Raw genomic sequence first — 16,367 nt, forward strand, 5'->3', positions numbered from 1 at the left:
CAGTGTGTGAAAGGGGCATGATGCTTTTTGAAGGTTTGAATGAAGTCCTGTGGTTTTTCAGATGATCATTTAGAAGGTATTATTCTGCTAAATCTCTGTATGACCTTTAAATAATCAGATGAAATGTCATTTATAATATTATATGTGATGTGATCTGCGAAAACCCATCATATGGTGAAATTTTACCTATCACAATACCATATGAAAGCTGGATTTGAGCCCTTTCCCAGTCTGTTTTTACTTCTTTCATAGCTTGTCTGTAAAGTTATGGTTATCTGAAGTCAGCTAATCACTCTGATTTTCAGGAACGGAATTCTGAGGAAAACAGGTTTAAATAACTGTCACCCGTGTTTTCACATAAACATGAAAATGCACTATCCAAACATAAATGGTTGTAATTCAAGAATGCTTTGGAATTTAGGCTTAAGGTTGGTCTTGTTTTAAAGAAGACTCTAGTCAGATTATTGTAGAAGTGAAATAAAAACAAAGTTATAGAAGTTTAAGTTTATGAAAATGTAAAAATATAATTGTTTATATTTTATAATAATATATTACAAAGCATGTTTTACTCTTAAACTGCAAGAGAATAAAAGCCAAAAATGTCAACATTCCAAATTTTAGGTTGAAATATTAAAAAAATTAGCTATCTTTTTTTTTTTTTTTTTACTAGATGACACCCAAGTTCCATATCTGACCTTTTAGGGGTACCTCCATTTATTGATCTGAACCATATATTTCCATATTTTCATACATTTTATGAAGTAGACATCCTATTCAAGTAGTAGCATGAGCAGTCTGGCAGTATTTGATTTGAATTCAACCTCTAATACACACATAATTAGAACACGTGTGTTCATTATAGCTCCGTTGTTCTCTTGTGCTCCGCCTTCTCGCGACAACGTAGTATTAGAAAAAAAAACTTTGCGTGCCGTAGTTTATACAGGACTGGCGGGAAATTTGCATCAATTCATTCTACATGTTATGTGGTTTATTTTGTTAGGTGAACTGTCTTTGTAGTGTTAAGAGAGGGAAAGCTATGGCTGAATTTTTTACCTCCACTGGGTGTGTTCTTAAACGGTAACGTTAGAGAAAGACAGCCTTGCCACAATAAATCACAATTTTTTTGGATTTAACAGGCGAATTTTGCCATGAAATTTTCAGAGATGATAGACAAGATTGTTATAGAATGATAATTTAATGAAAACCCAATTTTGACAAAAAAATGACATTCAACCTATTTTTTGAGCTTACTGAAAACGTTCCATCGTGACATCCGATGGGTTTTCCCAGATTCCATCACATATACCAGATATGCCTGTGTCTCCTCTTTTTAGAGTTCCAAATGTATGATTTCATTTCAACCCCTGGGAAATTAGCCAGCAAAGCCTTGAAGAACCCTTGCATGAATGTGATGAGGCAGCTCATTAAAACTGACACAGTAGAGCTGGTGTCTTTAGAAATGCCAACTTAACATTTAACTGCCTGGGGGTTGACAAGGCCATGTCCAAAGTGCCCATGCAAAGGGAGATGCCCTAAGAAGAAGGAAAAAAATCATATGAATTGACTGTCTTTTTTTCATGGATTGAATTGTCATAGATTGATTTATTCAAGTGATTCGTTCATAAACAGATTCATTTAGAAGCAAAACAACAAGTCATATTAGGCCCTGTCCCAAATGGTACCCTAAACACTCGCTGTCTTCCTATGTGTCCACACTTTTGTGAAGTAATACGATCATTGCGTAAACGATTGGCCCTCTGGTTTGTCAATCACTGCCGTGACGTTCCTTGTGAGAGACGAGCGCGGCTGCGCGCCCCAGGAACTTTCCACACTCCACAGGCGCCGCATGCAATGTTTTTGTCAGGAGACAGGAGTAACAGCTGCAGATTATGAGTTACCTGCGGTGAGTCCGACATAATGAATCCACTAACACGACACAGCGAATGCCGGTGGTAAACACTCCTGTTCCAGTATTCATGCATGAGTTTTGGGAGGCGTTCCCTCAAAATGAGCTGTGAAGGAGGGGGGTTGTTCTTACGCATGCGCTCATTTCAAAAACTCAGTAACAGTCTTTGGATTCTCAGTCGACGAAAAAATCTTCTCTATCACCTTTAATGAGTCAATGAATCATTCATTTATCCGATTCTCAAATGAAACAAGTGATTTGCAATTCGGAGTAGCATTTAGTAATAGTAAGAGTAGTGCACCAGTATGCAATTCTGAATTTGTATCTCCATGGCCCTGTCCCAGATGGCACCCTAAATCCTCACTGTCTTCCTCTGAGTCCGCACTTTCATGACATATTGGCACTTTGACTGCCGGGTAGAAGTCCTGTGTGTAGCTCGCAAACTTGCGGGCTCAGCAGAAGTGCGCATCAAGGGCACATAGCGGCAGCTCGCGAGCACCCTTCTGAAAGCTAAAATGAGGAATGAGACACAATATGGTGTCGTTGACTTAATGGACACGCGCATACAGCGGCCGTTGTAAGTCCACAAGACTGAAAGTGCACATAAAGTGTGCCATTTGGGACAGAGCCTGTCTTTATGAGTGAGTCATTGAATCATTCATTCAATTGAGTCATTCAAAAACAATGATTCATTCATGAAGGAAGCACCGATTGGCATATGACATTAACGTACTGCGAGAGTGTTTGGAGAGCAAAAAGCTCTCACATTCATACGCTGATTGGTCTGTGTAGCGAACAAGCCTATTGTGTGCTCTAAAGACACATCGGCTGATTGTGCTCTGGCTTCTTTTGGAACTATTTACATTGGTGGAGCCAAAAATAGTCAAAGTAACTGTCAATATTGAGTCTAAAAGATAAGTTACTCACTAAATTTATGTTTATTGAAATGTTTATTGTAAGGAATGTAGGCCTACCACTCACAATTGTGAATACAGACTATTAGCAAGAACTGATATTCGGAACAACAGAACTCTTGCTTGTGTGATATTGCTTATGTTCAGATGCAGCTCACAACCGAACCAAAATATTAATCCAAACAGATTTCGCCCCCCATTTACTACCATAGTAGGAAAAATAAATACTATGTGTAGTCAATGCGAGGGGAGATCTGTTTGGTTACCGACATTCTTCCAAATATCTTCCTTTGTGTTCAGCAGAACAAAGAAATTCAGACAGATTTGGAACTACTTGAGGGTGAGTAAATGTAGACAGAGTTTTGAATGTGCCCTACCTAAATTTATGGCCAGGAACCGCTACTGCTTATGTTATAAATAATCTGCAGGGATATACTGTAAGCAAAAATAATAAGCAACTCTTTTATCACTCTTTTTGAGTTTTTTCCAACTCTTTTTTTCTCTTTTTTTCTATTTTAGTTCCTTGGGCTACAACAAATGTTTTGCAACACGCAGCCCTTTCCACCCCCAGAATGTGCAGTAAAACAACTTGCTGATGACCTCAGGAACTTTAGACGGTGGTATAAGAAACTTTTTTTAATTGTTAATGATTAGTGCTGATACTTTGTGTCGGTGAGATCAATACTTATCTTGAATATACTGTCGTATTTTTATTCAAAGCCTAGGTTGAGATTTCCAAACAATTTATACAGAGAATGACAAAAAAAATGACCATTTAAATTTTTTATTTTTTTTGTAATGGTTTCTTAGTTGCAGTATTATTATAAATCACATCCTGTATAAAAATGTCTGGTTTCACAATAAAGAATAGGCACTTTTAGATTACCTTTTGTTTTCTGTAGGATTTCTATAATATTTTAAACATTTATCATCCAAACAAAGGTGGTGTTACGAACATTAACAGTTGCAGTGTTTATATTGTAACATTTTATAATTTTAACATTTATGAAAACTGTTACATTTCATAATTAAGCATTGTTCATTACAGTCGCTTTCCTTTTTTCATCGGGAACCGTGTTGAAGAACCCACATTTCACATTTGAGAACACATTTAATAGTAGCCTATGGGTGGAAAAGTATGGATTTGGTGCTACAGGAGAATGACCCAAAGCACAAGAGTAAATCAACAACAGAATGACTTCTGCAGTGGTACAGCGAGAGTCCTGACCTCATCTTTGGCATGAAACCAGACATCTTCAGAATTCTACAGACAGAAGTCTGAACTCAAACTGAAGATTTATAAAGACGAATGATGCAGACTGTTGTGCAGGTCCAATCCACATTTACAAGAATGTTGAATGATTGCAAATGGACAGTCAAACGATTATTACTGTATATGCAAGGGTTCATATACTTTTTTCACCCTATACTGTATATGTTTACATGTTGTGTGCAATAAGGATCTTTTTTTTTTGCCATTTTTGCCTTTATTCATATAGAGGACAGGAAGAGAAAGTGTCAAAGATCGGGAAAGGACCACAACGGTCACCTGAAGAGCTATCGGCTCCTCCTTCCTATATTTTATTAATGAAAATTAACTTCAGTGTGTGACATTCAACGTGCACTTTTTGAAGACATAATATGCAGAAAACGACAAATGGCAAGATGACATTAATTCTGTTTTTGCAGGGTCCGTGCTGCATGAAGTTACAAGTTGTACGTAATGGCTATCAATGTAAAAGGCAAGGTGAGTACTTTTGTTTAATTTATGAAAAATGAATATAGTGTCCTTGAAAATAATTCACTATTTGTTGCTTGCTTCAGTAGAGAAGTGAAGATGTGTTAAGAGTCTTACAAATAATGCGCAGTATCAAGGCTCAACTAAAGCTTTTTACAGAGCCTTGTGCAGACCGCTTCTCAGAATATTCCTTCCTGACATCAATTACCTGTACAGAGCAATGACACTTAAAGAGGTATTTGGTTTTGACAAAAGTGAAGACTTCCTTGCCTGATCTTTCTCTCATTTTCTGCTCATCACTTTGCTCTCTTTTTCTCCCTACTGTATTTGGCACACACTCACATGAACACTCTGAGTTTAAATAAGTGAGAATTGAGGGAAGATTTAGTATGTGTGTGTGTGTTTGTCAAAGCACATATGCTCAGAGCCACTAAGCATAAAGCTAATTAGCCAAATGAGTTTCCCTACAACCCACTGAGAGCCTACATGTTGCTTAAAATACCTAGACCAAAAAACAGGCTTTTTTTTTTTGTCCTCCTATATATCTTTTATCTTGCATAATATTCTTATAACTCTTATAGTTTTCTATGAACTTTTTAACTTTTGTTTTCATCATTCCAGTTGGTGTTTGTACATTATATCATTCTATAATTATGTTTATAAATGGTTAGTTCCCGTCCTTGATTCTGATTGGTCAATAGCTGTGTTTTATTCACGATAAAACACGGCTATGACCGCTTCACCCAACGGTTCTGTGTATCACTACACAACACCCTTAGCAAGCACTCTTAGCAACATAAACTGTTTGTTCTCAATTGATATTGTTCATCGAAGCTTACTGTATTATGTAGAAGAGTGTTGTGAGAAAAGATAGAGTGAGCGAGTTTATTACCTGCAATCAGATTTAGCATTTTCCTTCAGGTCAGTCCTATGTTCATAATAAAAAAAAATCTGTTTAAATGTCCGATATATTATCTTGTCCTTTTAACAGTTAAAGGGTTTTCCCGTAACTGACAGCGCTAGTCAAAGCATTTGTCAGTTGCGTCTTCTTCTGTGCTCACAAAAATTCAGTCTTTTCAATGTAAAAGTCTTCACTACTGACTGATTCACTCATAAAGACAGTCTTTGCTGCCATCTAATGGCGTGAAAACATAACTTCTGTTGCTGGTCACGTCAGGGACTATTTTTTCCGGTGGAAGGAAGGCTTTTAGAAAAAGTTTACTTCATTAAAAGTTGCATTGTTACATATTTCTGGCTTTAATATTTGTATTGTGTGGTAACTGTTTTATAAAAGCAATAAGGTTCTCGAGGCTAGTGCTGTATCGTGAATAAGTCACGGCTTATTCGCGATACAGCACAGCCTCACGCACCTTATTGCTTACTTAAAATGTTGTAATTACATTAAATAAAAAATATATAGTGTTTAACAACAATCAGTTCATTTTATAATTGTTTGGCACTTTGGCAGGAAGCTTTTCTCAAGATGCATCATTAAAATTTTAATTAGTTTTTCATCAGAAAAAAAATATCCAAAGCACTAAAATTACACTAATCAGTTGACTCCAGGAAGAGTTTCAACATGATACTTTAGGACTAATTTGTCCAAGTAACCCTGCAGTTTTTTGGAATCAACTCCTAAACTGCCATGGGGTTAAACTGTTCCCTTTTTCATAGAGTGCACTATATAAGCAGAAAAACATCTCTTTTTTTCTTGAAGGAAAGTGAAAACAGTGGCAGGATGCTAATAATGTTGATCATGATGGTGATGAGGGAGTCGAGTTGTGGTTCTCTAACGTCCTGCACATTTGGCTGCACATGAAAAATGTATTCTGCAGTGTGGTATAAACAGTCAAATGCAGCTACCAGCTCTGTTGGACATGCTTCTATTTTTGGGCCTGTTTTGAGCTGCGGGTTCTCCACCTCGCAGGCCTCATTGGCTGACTTTATCCTGCAGACACCCCCTGCCTCTATTGGAGGGAAGACGTTTTTGTCACTTAAATTTATTAATCACCATATGACATTCCACATGGCATCAAAGCCCCCTAGATCATACTGCCGCTTCTCTGTTGTAAATCCACTTCCATGTCTGCGAGAGCTCTTCAAAACCAGTGCCAATCCATCTTCAAAATGGCCCTGATGTTCCTGGTTCACTGCAAGAGAGAATAAGCGATGAACAGGGCTGTGGTTCTGTGTGAAAATGATTCATTTGCTGTTTGTTGTGCTTGCCAGTACAACAGGAGGCACAAATAAATACATTATGTTGCTTACATAAGCATCCAAAAGAGAGGAAAATGAAAACGGCACTTTCCCATTCTCTTTGTCCTTCAAGTATTGTACAGAAAAGCCATTTTGATTTATGAGCTCAGGATCTCTGTGACTCGGGTGGAGAGGAAAAAAAATATTTCAGATTTGGTAGCAGCAGCCACTGGAACCTTTTCCCTTTGAGGGCTACTAGAAACGCTGTCTCTGTTATGATTGATCTTCGTGCGAGAACAAAAAAAAAACAACTTGTGTTTTTCTGCATTCTTTATATGTCCTTTTTTAAACTATGTAATTCAGTTAATTGATTCCCTTTATGAACAAGCACATCTTCATAATTAGGGATGGAATAACTATTCCTGTCAGAATTGAAGCTGAGGAATCAAAAACTTTTTGACAAAGCAGCTACAAGAACAAAGAACAATTACTGAATCTCACTGCCCTCATTTGGACATTAAAGGCACTGCCAATACAAACCATTGACAATCTGTTGGGAAAAAAGGGCCAGGGTGAAATATAAAAGAAAATGATAAATGAGGGAAATGTTTACACAACATGTATATGATGTGTCTTATGGTAAATATTAATCCAGTTTCTCAAATGTTGAATGTACTGTATGTGCCAAAGCAAAATAATGTAAGGATAAACTGAGACAAAATGTTGACTAAAATCTTTTTAGACTATGATCTGTCCTGTGGAAGACAGTTTTAGCTCAAATATGATTAGAAAATGGACTGTTAGTAGTTGTTTGTTTGATCGAAAAAAAATGGTAGGTAAAATGTAATATTATGAAATTAAAAATAACTGTTTCCTATTTTAATATCAAAATGTATTTTATTACTGTGATGGTATTTTCAGCAGCCATTACTCCAGTTTTCAGTGTCACATGATCCTTCCAAAATCATTCTATGCTGATTTGGTGGACCAAAACTAAATAAATAAATAACCAAAAAATAAAACATTTCTTATTATGATCAATGTTGAAAACAGCAGCTTAAAGCTGAAGTCCGTGTTTTTTGGCCCTCTAGCGGTTAATAAACAGGACTGCGCGCGACTTGCGGAAGAACATTGTAGCCGGAGCTACTTTTCTTCGTGTATGTCTATGGCGAGTCTCGCAGTTACTGTGATACTCTGCGGCGAGTCTTACCAGTCCGGTCTGAAATAGTCAGAATATAAACACTTATTACAAGTGTACCATAATGATTCAGGGTAAGACAAAAACACGGTTTGGAAAATTGATTTATGTTGTACATTATCATTATATAATTTTTGTAAATTTTGAACACAAAAAAGTTGTGAACAGCAGCGTTAATATTTTTGTGGAAACCATAATACTTTTTCCAGTAGAACATTTCAGTAATTTACTGCATGTGTTTTGTAACAATTTTTAATATTTTACCTATAGGCTTTTGGCTTATGCCTTCATTAAATAGGATCATGTTGGGTTCAAGTTGGGTTCAGAATGAAATTGTCACACCACCAGACTTTGTTTTCATTCGCACCATATCTCCCTGCCTTGTTTGTTGCCATAGTCACTGATTTGATTTCATGATTGTATTCAGGTGTGTGTGTCATCATTAGGCTTGTTTGAGATGCATCGGGACTGCGCAGACCAATCGGCGTATGATATCAAAGTACCGCGAGAGCGACTCAAAAGCATAAGGAGTTGTATGCTCTGCGATCGCTCTTGCGGTACTTTAATGTCATAGCGCCGATCGGTCTGCTCGGCGCCGATGCATCTCGAACAAGCCTATTATCTCCCCTATTTTAGTTCAGTTCAGTTTGAGTGTCTTTGTTGGGTCACGTCTATGTGTAGTTGTGTTTGGATGTACCTCTTTGGATACCTTCTACTTCTTCTTCTTCTTCATCAACATCTTCTTGTTAATTGCATGTTTAGGGGCTGTTTACACCGATGATGACACCGCGCAGTTTCAACTAATAATGGAAAACTTTTTATGTGTTTTGTCCGTTCATTTATACGACAACAGCGTTTTGGTGGCCTGAAAACACACATTTTTGAAAACGGGTTTAAAAGTGCAAGTTTTTGAAAAAGGTCTCTGTGTAAACAACAAAAACGCGAATTTGTGAAAACGATGACATCATGCACATACGTATTACTTGTTCAGTCTATAGTGTTTCATCGCCATCTAATGGCCTGCCAGCAGAATACATAGTTTTTAGTCATTTTCACGTATTCGTATGAATGGGGATCGTTTTTAGAATGGTGTCACCTGTATGCGGAAAAAATAAAGGAAAAACTCCTGCGTTTTAAGCATATCGTTGTTACTGTTAGTCTCTCCCACACAACCCGTGTCAGATATCAGGTTAACACATGCTTGAATGATCAATTGTATGAATATGGAACAATGTGTTTTATGTAGACTAGTCTTTCTAAAGAAAAAAAAAAATGTTTTGCTTACATAATCAGTCCACCTTTTTTCCAGTGTTCTTCGCTAGGCATGTGTTATGCTAGCTGCTTTACCAGTAAGGTTGACCTTTATAATAATAATATTCACAGTCAAAAGAACAGTGTTAACTAGAAGGCTATGGCAATTATCCAATAGAAAATTAACCCACAAGTGGACTATCGTAACAGCAATGGCGTACTCTCGCTCCTTTCCTGCGACAGATCCTTGACATTTCCCCCTGCAAGGGGTGGATCACTTATACCTGACATTTTCTGTCCATTTCTCAGTGCTCCTCATTAAAAACTTCTGCATCAATTAGCAGACCCTGCACTGGCTAACCTTTTTAAGTTTGTTAACGTTGTAATGCCGGAATACAGAAACTCTGTAGCGGCTCAATAGCATTATTATCATTACTTACCAAAGATGCTGATGTGAGCTAACTGTTTTTTTATCCGTCATTAACTAGGTTCAATCACGGCTGGGTAAAAAATTACATAAATGATGAATTCCATCTATTTATCAAGTATCTTCATTTTCCTGTATACAAATTCCTGTGATTACAATTACAGGTTTTGTGATTAGACACTCATCAGGTTTAGAATCAGTAGCATTGTCCCAGCTGATGAGGACTAAATCAGATTCAGTGAAGGATGGCAGGGAAAGAGATATAAATATAGTTGAAAAAATGTACATCGCTCTGCAGGCATCAGTCTGCCTCTGTCCATCTATTACCTTCACAATTAGCATCTAATTGGTGTGGATAGTTGTACACATCACCATTTCATTAACAGATGCCTGTGTAGCAGCATGTCATTTATGCTAATGCTTTGGCTTTGGATAAAACCCTGCAGATAAACTGCCGGCAGCCAGTGCAGGGAAATAAATTCATGATAAGAACAGTCTGGTGTGCATTTTTTGGATCTTTTTAGGGTGCCAATATGGCTTCATTGTGTGGCCTGTTCAAGTAAGAAGTTTAGAAAGCTAGTAAAACTAGACATCGTTTACAATTCTCTCTTCTGAACTGATATGAAATCCATCTCGGCTCAGATGTGATTGAGTTTTGTTGCCCTCAGAGAGTAGTAGAACAGCTCTTACATTTTAAAGAATTTACTTTTTGAGGAAGCAGCGGCAGAATCTCACAGCAAGTGATTTTCAAAAGCGGTTCACACTACAGTGGCTTCACAATCACCTTGCAGTTCTGGAGAGTATAACAGGATTTTTGAAATTGGGATCATTATCTTGGAAAACAGATTTTGTTGTTGGTTTGTTTGTGATGCTTTTGCTAACAGCAGAAAGACAAAGTACTTTTAATAAAAAAAGCAAAGGGCTTGACCTTCAGTTGCCCATCCACTGGGGAAATTACCCAGAAGCCTTCATTCTTTCCTCGGCTATTGAATTTAGGATTGCTCACTTAAATGGACTGAATTCCTGGGAGAGTATTCAATTAGACTAAAAGCATATAGTGAGATTTCCTTCCTGCATTGTATGTACTTAAATCTCTATAATAGATCATTGTTATCTTGGTGCATAATACGTACAATAAGGCATTGAGAAGACACTTTAAATAGACAATGTTAACGTGAACATCAGTCAAGCAGTTACATAATGTGATTTGCGTCGTGCTTGCAATTCAGATTTATTTTATATATTTCTGAAATTACATTTTATGTGAATGGAAATAGTTTTTGCCCCTGGTGGGTCACATTATGTAAATTGAAATGCACACAAAACAGGAAGATGAAGACTGGGCACCACCTGGTGGAGCAAAACATTTACATTTCTCAATTTCATCAAACATGATGAAAACTATCCTAAGCTGTTCATGTTCAAATCTCTTAAGCAATATCTCTCATTTTTTCTCTCTGTCGTACAGTATATTAGGTTACTTTTTAAGTGTTTAATTGCAGAGATCGAACCATTCACCTCTAGTGTCTAGTTTAAAGTGGAGACCTGATCTGAATTTAGCACATCCTTAACTATTTGACCACCACCTCACAATAGACTTTATTTACTGTATATCTTAATAAACCCTTCAAATGTTTGGACTGTCTTTAGAACTCTGACGTATAATTCAATCTTTTTCCGCTTCAAATTTTCTTTATCAGCTTTGCAGACTTCAGCAAGAATATGTAACCAATATATGCGTTCTATATATTAACACGCATTGTATGCATATGCATGAAGCACAAAATGTGGAATATCTATAAATTATTAATATACTAAGTAAATAATTATGTGCATATTATTATATAGGCCTATATTTATATATATATATATATATATATATATATATATATATATATATATATATATATATATATTCTGTGTGCCTTAAAGGGATATTTCACCCAAATATTAAAATTGTCAAGTCAATGGAATGCTAAGGAATTTTGAGGAGTCTTCTTAAAGCTGTTGTTCACATGTGTCAAGCTATAATGTTATATACTGTATATGACAGGCCCAATCATAGTTATTGATGTTTTGCATTGCTGTTTGAGCGCTGAGACTAAAGATGATCATCAGTACAATTAAGTGCTGGGAGTTATTTACTTCAACAAAATGCATCCTATATGAGATTAATTTATACTGCCTAAATTTAATATTTAGACTTATATCTGCACAAAATAATGCAAAATCACAAGTGAAGTTTGAACTAAGTTATGTGCTTGTCAGAATGTTGAACTCCTGTTGTAGATGCACTCTTCCCACAACAACGCACTGAAATTCACATTAAATTCATAACGTTTTATTACAATAGTTGTTACGGGTGGCTGGTAGAGAGATGAGGCAGATACGGATTTCCACGATAATAGAGACTTTACTTCAAACAATGGCAATGAACAACAGACAGACACCTTAACAAAACAGAGAACGGACGAGGAGTGCAGGGAGTGAGTGCATTATATAGGAGTGCTAACAATAGAGTCCAGGTGCAGATGATGAGTGATGATGAGGAACTGACGAGGGAAGTGAGTGCAGGTGTGGAGAACAGGAGGATACTGGGAAATGGAGTCCAGGGAAACAAGGGATCTGTAACAGTACCTCCCCCTCCCGGTAGGCGCGTCCTCGCGCCGTAGATGTAACAACCGGGAGGGGGGCGGGCGCCCTGGAGACCTCAAACCGGAGCAGGGGGAGGAGTAAACTGGAGTGGAGGTCTCCAGGGCAGGTCCAAAAACCATGGCGGGTCAGGAGCCGTGGGCAGCCATGGGGGGTCAGGAGCCGTGGGCAGCCATGGCGGGTCAGGAGCCGAAGGCAGCCATGGCGGGTCAGGTGCAGCGGGCAGACATGCAGCGGGCATACATGGCGGGTCAGGTGCAGCGGGCAGCCATGGCGGGTCAGGTGCAGCGGGCAGCCATGGCGGGTCAGGAGCCGAAGCCTTCGAGGCGTTGAGCCCAGGCGTCGCTGAAGGACTGGCGGGTGATGGCGGAACCGAAGGCTCCGCCGACCGAAGCGCAGCCGGGGCTCCAGAAGGCCGCAGTGAAAGCAGAAGGACAGCCAACAAAACGAACACCGGGGGGAGTGAGGAGGCCAACTGAATCCGAGGGACGGAGTGACGGAGCGGAGACGGAGGAGTGAAGTCCAGAGGGGAGGGCAGGCTGATGAATGACCAAGGTGTGAGTGGAGGCAGGATGGAGACTGGTGAAGCTGGAGGACTGATGGGCAACGGTGGAGCAGAGGGAGGTTGGAGCCGGGGTGAAGGTAATCGCCCAGAGGTCCGAGGTGGAGATCTGGGCGAGGGGGCTTGAGGTGGAGGTGCAGTATAGACATGACTTGGAGGAGGCGGGAGAGGGAGGCAGGGAGGGAAAACAGTCTTTGGGCTGGAGAGTTCAATCACAGAGACCATACTAGGAGCGGCTGGCTCGGCGGCGGCGGCTGGAGCGGCAGGCTCGGCGGCGGCGGCTGGAGCGGCAGGCTCGGCGGCGGCGGCTGGAGCGGCTGGCTCGGCGGCGGCGGCTGGAGCGGCAGGCTCGGCGGCGGCGGCTGGTGCTGAGGGCTCGGCGGCGGCGGCTGGTGCTGAGGGATGGTCGGCGGCGGAGACTGGAGAACTTTGCTCGGCGGCGGAGACTGGAGAACTTTGCTCGGCGGCGGAGACTGGAGAACTTTGCTCGGCGGCGGAGACTGGAGAACTTTGCTCGGCGGCGGAGACTGGAGAACTTTGCTCGGCGGCGGAGACTGGAGAACTTTGCTCGGCGGCGGAGACTGGAGAACTTTGCTCGGCGGCGGAGACTGGAGAACTTTGCTCGGGGGCGGTGACTGGAGAACTTTGCTCGGCGGCGGAGACTGGAGAACTTTGCTCGGCGGCGGAGACTGGAGAACTTTGCTCGGCGGCGGAGACTGGAGAACTTTGCTCGGCGGCGGAGACTGGAGAACTTTGCTCGGCGGCGGAGACTGGAGAACTTTGCTCGGCGGCGGAGACTGGAGAACTTTGCTCGGCGGCGGAGACTGGAGAACTTTGCTCGGCGGCGGAGACTGGAGAACTTTGCTCGGCGGCGGAGACTGGAGAACTTTGCTCGGCGGCGGAGACTGGAGAACTTTGCTCGGCGGCGGAGACTGGAGAACTTTGCTCGGCTCGGCGGCGGAGACTGGAGAACTTTGCTCGGCGGCGGAGACTGGAGAACTTGGCTCGGAGGCGGAGACTGGAGAACTTTGCTCGGCGGCGGAGACTGGAGAACTTTGCTCGGCGGCGGAGACTGGAGAACTTTGCTCGGCGGCGGAGACTGGAGAACTTTGCTCGGCGGCGGAGACTGGAGAACTTTGCTCGGCGGCGGGAGACTGGAGAACTTGGCTCGGAGGAGACTGGAGAACTTGGCTCGGAGGAGACTGAGAACTTGGCTCGGCGGAGACTGGGGTTGAGGGCCATTTCATCCCCTCAAATACAATTAAAATCCCCACAGGCACTGGAGCTGGCTCTGTGGGGACTGGAGCTGGCTCTGGAGATACTGGAGCGGGCTCTGGAGATACTGGAGCGGGCTCTGGAGATCCTGGAGCGGGCTCTGGAGATACTGGAGCGGGCTCTGGAGATACTGGAGCGGGCTCTGGAGATACTGGAGCGGGCTCTGGAGATACTGGAGCGGGCTCTGGAGATACTGGAGCGGGCTCTGGAGATACTGGAGCGGGCTCTGGAGATACTGGAGCGGGCTCTGGAGATACTGGAGCGGGCTCTGGAGATACTGGAGCGGGCTCTGGAGACACTGGAGCGGGCTCTGGAGATACTGGAGCGGGCTCTGGAGATACTGGAGCGGGCTCTGGAGACACTGGAGCAGGCTCTGGAGATACTGGAGCGGGCTCTGGAGACATTGGGGCCGCTTTCTTCCTCCTCCTCCGCTTACTGGGCCCAGTAGCGGAATATGGGTCCAGCCTGGGGCAGGCAGGGAGTTCGCTGGAGCGGTGTGCGGAGGAAGCCGGAGGTTGACTAACTGGCCCGGGCCAACCGTGTTTCTGGATGGACCGGACGACAACACTGATCCTGAACCTCTTTCACTAAGAATTTGGAGCCATTCAACCACAAAATTAAATTGATAGTTTCGCTTAAGGAGAAACAAAAAACAGGTTCATCAAAACGGATAGTGTCGTCATCCAATCCATCCAAAAACAGGGAGATCAACTGAGCGTCGGGCCAGTTAGACAAGCAAGCAAGCTCAACGAACTCCTCCACATACCTCTCCAGCGAACGTCCTACCTGCAGGAGCCCGATAATGCGTTCGCTGGCTGTTAGGGTGAGAGGCGATGGAGGAGCTGGATCCAGGGAGCTGGGGAAAGTCTCCATTTTTTTTTTTCATGGAAAATCCGGTCGGTTTAGGTCCGTTCTTCTGTTACGGGTGGCTGGTAGAGAGATGAGGCAGATACGGATTTCCACGATAATAGAGACTTTACTTCAAACAATGGCAATGAACAACAGACAGACACCTTAACAAAACAGAGAACGGACGAGGAGTGCAGGGAGTGAGTGCATTATATAGGAGTGCTAACAATAGAGTCCAGGTGCAGATGATGAGTGATGATGAGGAACTGACGAGGGAAGTGAGTGCAGGTGTGGAGAACAGGAGGATACTGGGAAATGGAGTCCAGGGAAACAAGGGATCTGTAACAATAGTGTTCTTATTATAATGTTATGTACAGTGGTGTGAAAAGCGTTGCCCCCTTCCTGATGTTTTAATTTTTGCATGTTTGTCACACTTTAATGTTTCAGATCAACAAACAAATTTAAATATTATTCAAAGATAACACAAGTAAACACAATGTAATGCAGTGGGACTCCGGGTAGGATTCATTTGCAAGCTTTTATTAAACACTGTTCGTAGTCAGACAGGCAATGGTAGAACAACAGCAGACAGGCAACAGGCAATAGGTCAGGGTGGATAGCAGATAGCAATCACAAGTCCAAAACAGAGAAAATAGTCCAAGGGGCAGGCAGCACAGAATCGTATACAGGCAACAAACAGGTTCAGTAACAGGCAGACAGAATGATTAACGTTCAGAATTGTAACCGGAGTAAACAAGACCTCGCAATGTGTGTGAGGATGTGTCTAGCTTAAATAGTAATATTCAAAAAGCAAATCATGTGCTGCAGCTGAGTGTGGTGATTACTGATTGATAAAGTGAAGTGCAGGTGATGACCAGGGAGGATTATGGGAAATGAAGTCCGGGTATGACTGGAACTGTGTCATAACGTTCCACTCCCGGAAGGCGCGTCCTCGCGCCATGGATGGCACAACCGGGGTGGGGGGTGGGTGCCTAGAGTCAAGGGACTCTAGGCGCCATGGCGGGTCAGGTGCCTCGGGCAGCCACGGCAGTTCAGGTGCCTCGGGCAGCCATGGCGGGTCAAGTACCTCAGGCAGCCACAGCAGTTCAGGAATCTTGGGATGCCAAGGCGGGTCGAGAGCCATGGGCGGCCATGGCGGGTCAGAGTTTGTGGGCGGCCATGGCGGATCAGAGTTCGTAAGCGACCATGACAGGTCAGAGTTCGTGGGCGGCCATGGCGGGTCAGAGTTCGTGGGCGGCCATGATGGTTCAGAGTTCGTGGGCGGCCATGACGGGTCAGAGTTCGTGGGCGGCCATGGTGGGTAAGAAGCTGGCTCGTGGTGATCCGGAGCTGGCTCGTCGAAGGCTGGAGCGGGCTCGTGGGCTGCTGGTGCGGAGTT

This window comes from Chanodichthys erythropterus, chromosome 4, assembly GCF_024489055.1.
Source record: "Chanodichthys erythropterus isolate Z2021 chromosome 4, ASM2448905v1, whole genome shotgun sequence".
In the NCBI taxonomy this organism is placed as follows: domain Eukaryota; kingdom Metazoa; phylum Chordata; class Actinopteri; order Cypriniformes; family Xenocyprididae; genus Chanodichthys; species Chanodichthys erythropterus.